Source organism: Eleutherodactylus coqui, chromosome 1, assembly GCF_035609145.1.
Source record: "Eleutherodactylus coqui strain aEleCoq1 chromosome 1, aEleCoq1.hap1, whole genome shotgun sequence".
Classification (NCBI taxonomy): Eukaryota; Metazoa; Chordata; class Amphibia; order Anura; family Eleutherodactylidae; genus Eleutherodactylus; species Eleutherodactylus coqui.
The window spans coordinates 334,804,817-334,818,108 of record NC_089837.1 but is presented as its reverse complement, the minus strand read 5'-3'; the positions used below and the strand labels follow the sequence as shown (position 1 = coordinate 334,818,108).

The 13,292-nt window shown below is 40.3% G+C and overlaps 1 protein-coding gene across 1 annotated transcript in view; it reads left to right on the top strand.

The window, feature by feature from the left end:
- PPM1E (protein phosphatase, Mg2+/Mn2+ dependent 1E) overlaps window positions 1-13,292 on the top strand; it is a 216,996-nt gene that overhangs the window by 21,069 nt on the left and 182,635 nt on the right. The gene's annotated exons all lie outside the window — the stretch shown is intronic.

The window sequence follows — 13,292 nt, the reverse complement described above, 5'->3', positions numbered from 1 at the left end:
GAGCACGCCGGATCTGGACAGAGGAGGGCAGACAGCGCAAGCGCGTCTAATCCAGGGAGAAGGCAGCTTTAGTCGGCGCCATGGAGACGGGGACGCCAGCAGCGGAGGGGTAAGTGTATAACTTCTGTATGGCTCATATTTAATGCACGATATATATTACAAAGTGCATTAATATGGCCATACAGAAGTGCTTAACCCCACTGTCTTTCACGGGACAACCCCTTTAAGCAATTCCCAAATACTTTACATTCTTTCATGGCCACACATCTATTTCAATAAAAGCCTGCGGAGTTGCTGAAAATGTAAAATTTTCAAGGTTGTCATGCAGACCCTTCAGTAAACTACAGGTCAAGACGGTCAGCTCCCTTATGGTCATAACAAATCAATGTAAATTGGTTAACCTTGCAAATGCATTACTAAGGCAGTGTTCACATCTTCGTTCAGAGATTCAGTTTTTCTACTTTGTTATGGGAGCAGAAAAGAGGAATCCCCAGGCTAAATGGATCCTTTTTGTGACCGAACCAAATGGCCCTAAACAGACCCCATTGACTATAATGGGGTCCATTCCGTTTCCATTTGGCTATCCGATATCTTACCAGATAAAAAAAGTCCTTATGTAGGACTTTTTCATCTAGCATTTCATGTTGGATTAGCAACAGAACCTCTGAAAGCAGATGCGAACATAGCCTAATCTTGTCAATTCCTGAGTTACTTCTGTACGTATATTGCACTCCAGAGCTGCAATCGTAGTTCTGAAGGCTTCTTGCTAAAATCATTTAAATTCTTTGCTTAGTTGACTTGCATTCTGGGTAATTATGTCTTCTTTCAAGGCATGCTACAGTAATATAACGTGGGACAAATATCCTGCTGTACTCTGGGAGCTCAGCTAAACCCATAGGGGTGTGTTTGTCAACAAGCCTATGAAACTGTTTCGGATAGCAGCCAATAGTTTCTGATGCAACTCTGGGATGGTATAGTATTAAAGGGCTGGTCCAGCTTTAAACTATTGATAGGTTCTCAATAGTTGATTGGTTTAAGTTCACAGCTGGTGACCTCACTGGCTAGATATTCGTTGGCTGGGCTTTTGTCACAGCGTACAACAATGAAAGACCGACAGCTCTATGCACAGCATCCTGAGGAATAACTGATCAGCAGCAAGCAGCAGACCCCCCCCCCCCTGCCAATCACCTGTGGATTACTTATCCTGATGATATGTCATCAATAGTTCAAAGCTGGACAACCTCGTTAATTATACATCCTTACCTGTATGACGTGTGTAGCTGTGCTCGTGCCCCTAATTTCTCATGCCTTCGTTTTCTGGGATATGAAGTAACTGGCTGCTAACTATTTCTTGACTGCCATAATAGATCTCATGAAGTTACTTTCCGTGTTACCCTGAGGGTCTTCTCTCTTTGAGTAGTAAATCACAATGAGAGAACCTTTTTGTCCGCATAGTCTATATAGTGATGAGCTTGCAGAGAAGTATGACTGGTCTCTTTCTCTCCAGCTTCTTCCTTTATAGGCAAACTTGATTTACAGACAGATATCTCCCTATATGCAAATAAGGAGAGACCCATCAACCATGCATAGCAATGTTTTAACCTTCTACAAGAGATTACTGTCCTGGCGCACAAGCTTTTATGTACACAGGAGTGATCATTGGTCAGTAAATGGCGGCGGAGGGCCGGGGATCATTGTGACCCGCCTCCATTCATAGTAAAGAGGCCGTTGTTCATAGATTAACAACTGCTTATTTACACAGGCCGATCATCATTTGGATCATGCGTGCATTTACACTGAGCGATTATCATTCAGATCCCTGAGATCCAGTGAGAATATGATCGATAACCCTTCAATGTAAAAGGGCCCTTAAACCTTGCCTGCTGTTATCAGGGAGTCTGTTACTATTTCATGCTGCCTGTGGATAGGGCAATATAAATTTGCTGGCAGGTTCCCTTTAAGCTGTCACTGTCTAATAAGTTATTACAGACAGTTGTCTGGTTTGGCTGGTCCATTAAGCTCTGAGCTTATTTCCAGAGCTGGATGTTCAAGAATTAAAATCTTTAAAGGCGCCACCCCACCCCTCTAAAAACAGGAATGATGATAGGAACATAAAATAAAACATCTAATGTAACATGTAGCAATGCTTTCACATTTATGTTATGCCATTGAAATAATTATTATCACAGTGAATCCTCAGTAACCTTCCCTTATTACAGCTCTTATGTATAAGTATATGTAGGGTAATTACCTGATGGTAGTTAAATAATTTGTACTCCATCATTATTCTGTCCTTGTGGTAATGAAAATCGGCTCTACATAAGTTGACTTCCTGGTGAGCAGTGTAAAAGACTTTTTTTAATTCACTGCAGCCAATCGGAGGAAGCAGAGCAACAGTGGGAGGGAAAAAGCAGCAGTCCGAACCAATGATTAGACAGAGGGTGTGTTTCTGACTCCTGTAGTCACTGTAGATAAACTGTAGTCCCAGATCACAGATCTGGTCTGATGTAGATGAACTAAAAAGTAGTAAGTTCTGATGAAAATAGCTAGTATAATTGCAAATCTGGACATGTACTTTAAAGAGGCATCTCATCAAAGACAGCCCCTTTTAGAATGCGGCACCTGGATTAAACAATGGATTGCCCGGATTCCTGCACCCAGAATTCTTTACAGACAGTTGCTGGGGAAAGATGTAGCCAGTGGGGATAGAACCCATAAGATCAAGTGATGTAAAGTACTGTGGAATAGGTATGTAACGCGATTTATTAATCCAAGGATGGCTCAATGTTCACTAGAATTCACCACCGCTGGTCCAGATTGCAGAACCACACACTAGGTTGCTTATATGGAATATGAACACAGGCCTTAATCTTGGCACAATTCCTTGAACATCACACCCAAATATTAATGCAGATAAATTGCAGATTTTTTTTTGATGTGTGGATTACAAGAACTATAATTCTGGAAAGATCAAAAGGATTAGGTACCCACTACCCATTATCCAATATTGGTTTATAGGAGAGAAATAGTGCGATGTGTGCGAAATTGGGACAGATTTCTGTAGTGGCCCAGATTTCACCTGCACATTCAGATACAGGAGCAGATATGACATACCCCAGTTAGTTATGTTCACAAGTGACTGATTTTTCTTTTTCTGTACATCTCAATGGGGATGTTTCTGCAACATTGAGAAGGATTTATACAAGCCCTAATTAGATGAATGCGACACTCGCAGAAATTTATACTACGATATACTTTAACAGTATGTCGTCTCTTTGCCTAAAACAGAATCTTTCAAAAAATGAACTTCTTGAGTTCCAGCCATAAACTAACTGATCTAATTCTGATATTTGTGGTATCATCATATCTTCTAGGCAGCATGCTCGCTGTCTTGGACTCCGCTCTTTCCTTCACTGCCTTCAAGTCACTTACTAGCTAATGTCACCTGCACCTCAAAAACATCTTTAGAATCCACCCTTTTCGTACTATGGATCAAAAAGTCTTATTCTTGCCCTAATCCATTCTTGGCTAAACTCTCCACTCTCCAGTCTATCCTGAATGCAGTGGCCAGGCTTATCTTTTTGTCCTGTTGTTACACTAATGACACCATGTGCCAGTCACTGCACTGGTTGACCTTCCAATATAGAATGTATTTTAAACTAATCACTGTCATCCATAAAGCTCTCCACAGTGCTGCACCACCCTATATCTCCCCCCATCTCCGTCTACCACCCTACCCATGCTCTCTGGTCTTTTAATGGCCTTAGATTACGTTCCCCTCTAATCTGAAGCTCCCACTCTCATCTCCATGATTTTTCCTGAGCTACACCTGTTCTCTGGGATGCGCTTACCTCAGATAATCAGGTTATTCTCCAATAACCACATTTTTAATCATTCTCTAAAAACACATTTTTAGGGAAGTCTACCATATCCCCTACTCAAACTCTTCTCCATTTATCCGTCTTCTTTATTCTCCCACAGCCAATACACCCTAATGCACTTCATATCTGTATATACACAGATATCAGCTGGTGACTGGTTCATACAGCTTTATGTAGAGTATGCCATTTATATAAAAAACGATTGGACAGTTGCATGTGAATACACCATAATAACCAACTTCTTTAATAGCCTAAGCCTTAAAGAGAATCAATTACCCTGAATTTTATTTCCTTTTTTTTAAAAGAGCAATTGCCAGTTTGAATAAATAGGACCCATTAAATAAATTTTTAAAAGCAGTCCATACCATTGTAATAATCAGTCAACACTAAAGATGAGCGAGTATACTCGCTAAAGGCAATTGCTCGAGCGAGCATTGCCTTTAGCGAGTATCTCCCCCGCTCGAGACTGCAGGTTCAGGTGCCGGCAGCGGGCACGGAGCTGCGGGGGAGAGCGGGGCGGAACGGAGGGGAGATCTCTCCCTCTCTCCCCCCGCTCCCTCCTGCTAACAGCCGCTACTCACTGCTCCCCCGCGCCAGCACCCGAACCTGTAGTCTCGAGTGGGGGAGATACTCGCTAAAGGCAATGCTCGCTCAATCAATTGCCTTTAGCGAGTATACTCGCTCATCTCTAGTCAACACCTTTGAGTGAGTTAGGCAGGCATTTCCATATTAGGTTCTTTAGAGTCTTCATAGCATACTCTGCACTCTCCCAGCATCCAATGCGGTCTTCCCCACTCTCAGAATGTATCAAATTTTTTTGTTATTTTTTAGCATGCCCAGCCATTTAAAAAAACTTTTTTTATACTCTGAGAACCCCTTTAATTGTGCCCCAGTATCTCTTATAGTTGCTCATAAGTACATTCTTGCTACAGTACTTCAGTTACTATGGTAGAAAGTCATTTTTTCTTGCACTAATGACTCAAGCCTAAGCTTTGTCTGTAACTTTCTTGTGATAGATGTTGTTCGGCATAAATGAGAATCCAGAAATCTATTTAGAGAACAGCCAACAATCCCAGTGTACATATTTATAGCTTATGGCAGGTATTGCCTTTGTTCTTAAACCCTGCTGGTACACAGTTTCTATCCTAATGAAATTCATGGACTATTAATGTATTTTAGGTGGATGACTTCAGCTGATTATCATAGTGGAAAATACCCAGTAATCAGTTCTGGAAACTTTAGGCTACAATTACGACTTTGGCTTCATTTATATGAGAAAGGTACATTGAAGTTTCAGATGGGTTCTCCACTTGAACAACTCCTTTTATGTACACAGTTAGGGCATATGAAGTAAATAGAGGGGGAGGCATTTATGTCACTGCAAGTAAAATGAGTGTCTATTTTCCCCAATAATATCAACTAATTGATGTGATGACATTTAGAACAGGCCCCTTGCTGATCTCTGTGTTGCTCCCATTCTTTGTACTGCTACTTACTCAGCCTCTGAAAGCTGCTGGCTAATCTCCAACCTACCACTACCCCACCACATGTTTCCTGCTAAACCAACTTAATGCTTATCTTTCACAGACAGACCAAGGTATATAGCTCCCCGGCAAGCTATAAATACATATATACCACGCAGTCTCAAAAAAGTCAGTCTCACTGAAACAGAACTACGATATCTATAGGCCATTAAAACGTAACCTTTATTATTGTATTAAAAAAACTGTACTATAATACCCTAATAAATCCTATGTACTCAACTGAGATGAAAGGCAGAGCACAAACCCTGAAATGGGCGACCCTGTCAGAAACCTAACCGTAAATTACCCTATTACATCATATATAGGGAAGGTGGGAGGCAATTTTAAAGGATGTGGCTAACAACAATTGAAAATAATATCAATGAAAAAAGAAAAGGCATTAAAGTTGTAAAGACTGTAATACAAATTACACTTTTTATATTTGTTATCCTAATCTATAGCAAAATAATCTCTATATGTTTCACCTTAAGATATAAGCTGCTCATCAGGGAACCCAACAACCATGTTTTATGGCAATGTAATCATCCACTCCAATTGGTAACAAATATCTACTCCAGATAGCTGGCTTATTTACTATCACAAATCACAAAAGTCATGTATGTCAGTTAGACAGCAAAGGATTTGGAACTGGTCATCCACTGTAATAGCCTATCTGTGCTAAGGAAAGACAGATTGTGCATTCAGGCATGTTAGTTGGAGCACCAGCTTTATATTTGGCTGACAGCTGTTTTACTGTGCACCGCTTGTTCATTAGAACAAATCTTGACATCCAACTTTGAGCCCTTTCATTGATGAATACTTTACATCCACAGGATCTCCATTTTACTGGATGTTTTTCCTGTATCACACCATTCTTAAGGTCCATTTACACCAGCAGATGATCGCTCAAAGATCGCTCAAACAACAGTTTGAGTGACAGCTTTGAGCGATCATTTTGCATAAAGTATTAAGTAGCTACTCAGCTACTTAAGAACCAATTAGGTATGAAAATGAAGCCTTCACTGAACACAGTTAATAGCCTGAGAGCTATTATCTGCCCTCAGATCCTTTGTTCTCCACGGAAAAGAATGCTATCAGCACTCCCCATGGAGAACTACTGATAACAGTGAATGACTATTTTTAGGTTAGCTTGAATTTAACGATCACCCAGCAGTGCCTGAAAAGCGCACTGATTATCACTAAAACGATCGCTGATTAGCGATTTAAAAAAAAAATGTTTAAATCAATCATTGGCTGGTGTAAATGGACCTTTAGTAAAATAGCAACATTGTTCCAGGAAATATCCTACAAGGTTGGCAGGGTTTGAAATTCTGGCTCCGGCTAGTCTAGTACTGATGACCATGCCTTATTCGAAGTCTCTCAGACTGCTGGAGTTTCCTATTCTAATGCGGATTCATACTTCCTCACTTGATTTTATCCTGCATTCTGGGGTCACTTGTCTAATTTCCCTACAGAGAAGCTTAAATTGTAAACCATGTGGCATGGCAATGTAATCCTTCATTCCAATTGGTAATAAATATCTACTCCAGATAATAAATAAGCCAGCTATCACAAATCCGAAAAATAGGTTAATATACTCTAAAAAACAATATCAGATATAGAATAAAACACATATAGATGAGTCCATGATAGAGACTGACATCTATGAGTATCATATCTCGCATGTCACTCTGCAAAGCCTATCTGACTACAGACAGGGTTACCCCTTTCAGGGCAACTGCTCTCATCTGTTTAGTGCATAGGGTTTATTAGGGTATTATAGCACTCCTGGTTTTAATCTAATAATAATAATAAAGAATATGTTTTAATCGCCTGTGGACAGTTCTGTTTTAGTGAGACTACCTTTATGCTTATGCTGCCTGGGATTATTTTAGTTTCTTACTGGATTTATGGAGTATAATTTCTAATTACCGAGAAGCCAGGTTGGCCATCTAATGATCAAGTGTTCATCAGGACTAGGTTATTAATACACTATAATCTTATTTGTCTTGTTCATTGACAATTTATGAAGAGACACTAGTGAACATTGTATATGACGCACATTTCTCATCATCTCATACACAGCGTTTTTATATTCTTCCTATGATAGTTAATTTATCAGTACTGAAAATGCAAATATACAGTGGAAACAAAAACGGGAAAAAAAATAGAAAACAAAATTACAATATGTCTTCGAGCAAAACAATATAACCGACCGTGACAGGATGACAAATGAAATAGCTCTGCCTGGGAAACATCTGACGCAAGTGGTAGAAAACTTCACCCACACAATATCCCTTTACAGAATCTCTGAAGAGCCCGCAAGCTATTCTTAAATGAGTTGAGGGCTTTTCTTGTAGCTTAAAATGAGTCATTTCATATGAAGGACACCGATTAATGTATTTAATAGTATGCATACCTTCAAAATCTCATGGTGGGGTTTGGAGTACTATAACTCAGAGGTAAGGAGGTGTAATTCAAATTGCAACAAGCACAAGGAAAATATACCTTAGTAGTTTACTTAGTCATCCAAGTTCATTAGGGGTGTTACAAATTTACAAAATTTGCAGAATGTGCATTTTTTTATTGTGGTTAAAATCAACTTTGATTTGTGATTTGTTTCTATGGTTCTCCATGCCTGTATGGCTCGGTATTAGACAGCTGCCTGATCATTTTGTTTTGGTACTGTGGGGAAGGTCTTGCCAGCTTAGTAAGTCAGTCCACGGTCTGGAGCATCCCGGACAGAAAGTAGTCCAAATAAACTGATAATAACTGACTGCAGCTGGACAGAACCTAGAGTTTGTCTGCATGACAGACATGTATACTGTTCACTGAATCACTTTTGGTATGTTTGGGTGGTGGGAGTGAAACATGGGTCAGGTGGGCCTAGAGGAACGCTGACAATACAAGTAAAAGCCCTTTGAGTGAAATGGTTAAAAGTAATGTACTAGACTCCGTACTATATTAGTCTATGGTCTGTCTTAATTCTATGGTCTGACTTAATTCTATGGTCTGACTTAATTCTATGGTCTGACTTAATTCTGTGGTCTAACTTAATTCTGTGGTCTGACTTAATTCTATGGTCTGACTTAATTCTATGGTCTGACTTAATTATGAGGTAGGTCTTGAGATACTTTGGAGGGCTGATGAACACTGCTGTACTCTTGGTTCAGGGGCTTTGGGCCGAGTGCATTTCGGGACTTTTCCTATTTAAAGTGATAAGGGCATGTGTTCATAAAACATTTGGCTAGCTGTGATTTTTCGGTCAGTTGTCTAGAAAAAATTGCAGAGAAGATTGTCAAACCTGTCTGTAATCCTCATAGGCTAATACTCGTGGCCAAGCATGATTGCCTTCCAAGTATGGGGTCTTTGCAGTGGGTCTGTAGATGACTATAGAGACCTATTCTTAATCCGCAGGTTCTTTTGCAGTGCGGACACCAGTTTCCAAGTGGAAGATGGTCTTGACAAGTGTTGGCTTGACGTTCTTTCCTCTTGATACATTTCTCCCTTTTGCCCTCCATTCATGACTCTTCAAAATTCACAGCGCTGTTGGTGACTCCCAAATTGAATGCTCCAGAGCCAAGGCTTCCCATGCTCTTGTGGGTAAACCTGTATGCATCCTAAATTTTGATTTTATGGAGTACAAAAAATCCTATAAAATTGCTAAGGGTCCATATAATCTTTATTTTTAATTCACTACTCACCTTGTTGCTATTTTGATGACCATTCTCTTGAAAACTGCTTTATTACACTACTATTAGCAAGACACATAGTGCCCATAAGATTGTCATGTGATACTTATTTCTGGCATTACGTACAAACACACTGTGTACAAATTTGACGTCTTTGGACGCTTTTTGGCTCAGCTTCTGCAGGATTGTATTTGGAAAAAGTACAGTAAAATATGTTTTTCTGCAATTTGAAAAGAAAAAATGATTTTGCTCTAGATTTTCTTTATTGGTAGTACCATCTTCACTTACCACGCCCACTCTCTAGTATTTGCCAGCAGTGTTTTATCTGGGAGAATATCTTACAGTGCTCACTTATCTAAAGGGTTGTTCCATGATTCAATATTACATTTCATTGTCAGATCAGGCAAAAACAAAAAATAATAATTTTTCAATTGGAATAATTAAAAATGTCTAGATAATGCAGCTATGTATTTTTATGGCTCCCCTGTACTTCCCCCTGATGTGTCCAGTGCTGGTGATCACACATACTTAGTAGCTCCGTCCCATCACACTGGTTCCTCTTGTACTTGGCTGGCAAAGTGACATACACAGTAACCTGGTAACAGTTTTAGTGCGCACACTTAACCTGGAAGGCAGAGGATACAGCAGGACGAAAAATTACCACATGGTATATCTCAATAAGGGCGAGCACCCACTGGTGATTGCGTTTTCCGCGGGAAAAAAACGCAGCGTTTTTGCCGCGTTTCCCGCGATTTTTCGGCGCGTTTTTTGGCACGTTTTTCGCGGCGTTTTCGCAGCGTTTTCGCGGCTTTTCCGTTAATTTCCATTGACATTCATGGGTGCATTAGGAGAAAAATAAGGACACATATGCAACTGACAGTTCCTATGTTAAAAACGCAAACGCAACGCAAAAAAAACGCCAGTGGACAGGAACACATGTTATCTCTATGCCTGTGCAGGAAAAACGCAAAACGCAGGTAAAAAAACGCCAGTGGGTGCTCGCCCTTATGGTGCAGTATTTGTAAAAGGTGTGAATTAAATTGTTCCGTTTGTTGATCAGTGATTTTTAGTAATGGGAAAACCCCTTTAATAGTTATTTACATTATAGTAAATCTGGTGGTGTCCCGACTAAACCCCGTCCACTCTTATTGCTAATTTGCTAAAGGGGGAATAGAGAAATAAAAAGTCGCAAATTTTATTGCAAACGTGGCATACACCAAAATTGCAGTTTTTCTATCTCAGAAAGCTGAAGTAAATAAATTGCTATCATAAGGTGTACATTCGGAGGGGGAATCCAAAGAACGGAAGGGGAAGCCATAACAGGCATGTAGCAGCAATATCTAGACACAGGAGCAATGAAAAAAAATATGAATCCATTTAAAAATGAAAATTGCTCCATTTTTATGGTCTAACAGATAAATTCAAGATCTTATAATGGACAACACCTTTAAAGGTGTCTTCTGGTCAAAAGTCATCAATGACCTATGTAGGCTGGGTCATCAATAGCAGATTGCTCGGGGTCCAAAGCCTGGGACTCCTGGCTGACTGGAAACTCCTTTACATCAGCTAATAGTCGGAAATCCTAAAATGCTGTCTGTTCTGCCATGGCCCAGAATGGTAGTGTAGTTCCTCCCCATGCACTTTAACGAGAAAGCTGCACTACCTGCAGAACGGACAGTGTTTTAAGACTTCCAGCCGCCTGCAAGCTCTTTCATATATCGGCTGATTTGTAAAGGTCACAGGGAGGGAAACCCTGCTTTAGGCTTTATTCACACGAGCGTATATCAGCCGCCATTTTCACACCCGGACGATATACGCTACCATCTGATGCATTGGATTACAATATATCAGATCACACGGGCGATTTTCTGCCATGTAAAAGCATCAGGCCGGCCAGGGTAGTGCATAGGAGCGCATTTCGGGCAGGCGCTTTTACGCCAACCAGGAAAGATAGTCCTGGAACTATCTTCCTGGCCGGAATACGTTGACCGCTGCATAGACTCCTATGGGAACCTATGACAGCTGCCAGGGAAGGGAGGTGGGAGGGAGTTTAGCAGCGTGACTGCTAAAGCCCCTCCCTCTTCTCCTCTTTGCCACTTGCCGGCTGTTTGCAATGGGAGGGGGCGGGAGCTAGTTGCTAAGCTTCCGCCTCCTCCCATTGCTGACTGCCGCCAAGGGGCAGGAGCTTAGCACACTAGCTCCCGCCCCATCCTGCCTCCCCCTCTTGCCGAGAGCCGCCAAGGGGGAGGGAAGGAGGAGACAGTTTAGCAGAGCTAAACTGCCTGCCCCTGTCTGACAGCATTGCGGCCCAGGCTGCCCGAACAGCTGCACAAATGTTAGATTTGTGTGCCTGATCACGCATTTTTACGTCGCCAGCGGGCTAACGTAAAAACACCGACGCCTGTGTGAATAAGCCCTTAACTACATAACTGTTCTATTAAAAAAATGCATATAGATCAACCCAATACAGCATTTGCCTATTTTTCACATTTTTCAGAAGCAGTTTTTTTTTTGCTAAAGCTTACTGTAAACCCTAATTAATGAACCAGCTGGTGGACAGGTGCCCGCTCCTACATGGAGACACTTTACTGCCAAAATAATATTTAAAGGAGAGCTCAAAAAAGATATTTTTGAATGAATGAGGATAGAAGGACGTATAAATCTGTACATTTTCTTAACCTTTACATCTAAGTAACCCATGCACCAGGGTACCAGAACACTCTCCTATAATGTGGAAAAAACATATGGAACATTTTACCCTTTCTAACTAGTTCATTTAATAAGTTCCCGTCCATTGGGCACAGCTTCCCTTTAACTTGTGGATGCTTCAGAAATATTAATTTACCCCTCTCTTGTGGAAGAGAGGATGCCAATGCACAGCACTGAACTAAAATGCTAGCTGATAATTGGAACTGTACTTCTTCCACCAGTCAGCACTTGGCTTTCATCTGTGGAGTGGCTTCAGGTATTCCCCGTTATAAAAAAAAAGCAGCTTTTTAATGAGAAGCTGTGAAAGGGAGGTTGTAGAGGTTTAATATACCGTAAGTTGGAAAAGCCTTTTTAAAAGAAAGATGGTTTCCTGTTATAGCAGGGTCTTGCGGACTGGTGAAGTAGCAGTGGGCTTCCACCTAGAACTTTTTTTAAATTTACAAAATAGTCGCTATGATTAAGTCCCTGATCATTTCCAATAGGTGCAGTTGTTAAGTTACTCTATAGTTGATTTTGCAGTATCTTTACTAGATTTTGTACATGGGGAGAAGAGGCTGTAACATCAGCTATGTTGGTTGTGACCCAGCACCACTACATACCTGTTGAGTATCTGGAGGCCAGTTCTATATTGTAGAATTTATATTAAAGGGAAGGTGTCATCAGAAAATTAGCTGTTGTCTAAATCAAGTTTTTAAATGAAACATATTGTTTAAGAATTTTTGGTGATTAATTTTCAGGGAATTTTTCATGTTCCTATCTATATTTAAAAAAAAACCCTAATATCTTGCATTTGTCACACTGAACAATTAAGTCCAGTAATAGTCTGACTCTTCCTAATCTGTAAAGAAAACTTTTCTGCAGCCAGCCATCTCATTATCATCACAAACAGAATTACAATGAAAGGAGGCAATTAAATACAGATAATATAGGATCCACTTTTGAAAATAGATGGTAGTCACAGCTCACCTCCTCACCCTCCATGCAAAATGGCCTATGCAGAGGTTACAGAACATGCTGAGAACATGTCTATGGAAGTCAATGGGGAGCTCCTATCTATTGGGTCTATGATCCATCACTTTTGCTGCAAATCAACTCTACCTGCTGTTAACTGCAGCAAAGGCAAGATGGCATCCCCCATAGTCATGTACAGAATTCAAAGATCTACAATCAGAAAATAAAAACAGATTAGAAAAATGGAAAATGTTTTGCTATCTGGTTTCAATTAGTAATAAAAATTCTGGCTGATACATTTCCTTTAATAGATATTAATTTTACATCATAGTTTAAAGGGTATGCAGCTAATAAATAATTAAATGTTCATGTGGTGTTCTTTGTGTAACAAAAAGTTACACAATGTTTTTATACACTTTCTGTATCAATTCTTTACAGTTTTAAAAACCCCTGCTTGTTGTTATTCAGTAGGAATCACTGTTAGGGCTCCAGCACACGGGCGGATTTGATTTGTGGAATCCGGGGCCATCAACTGT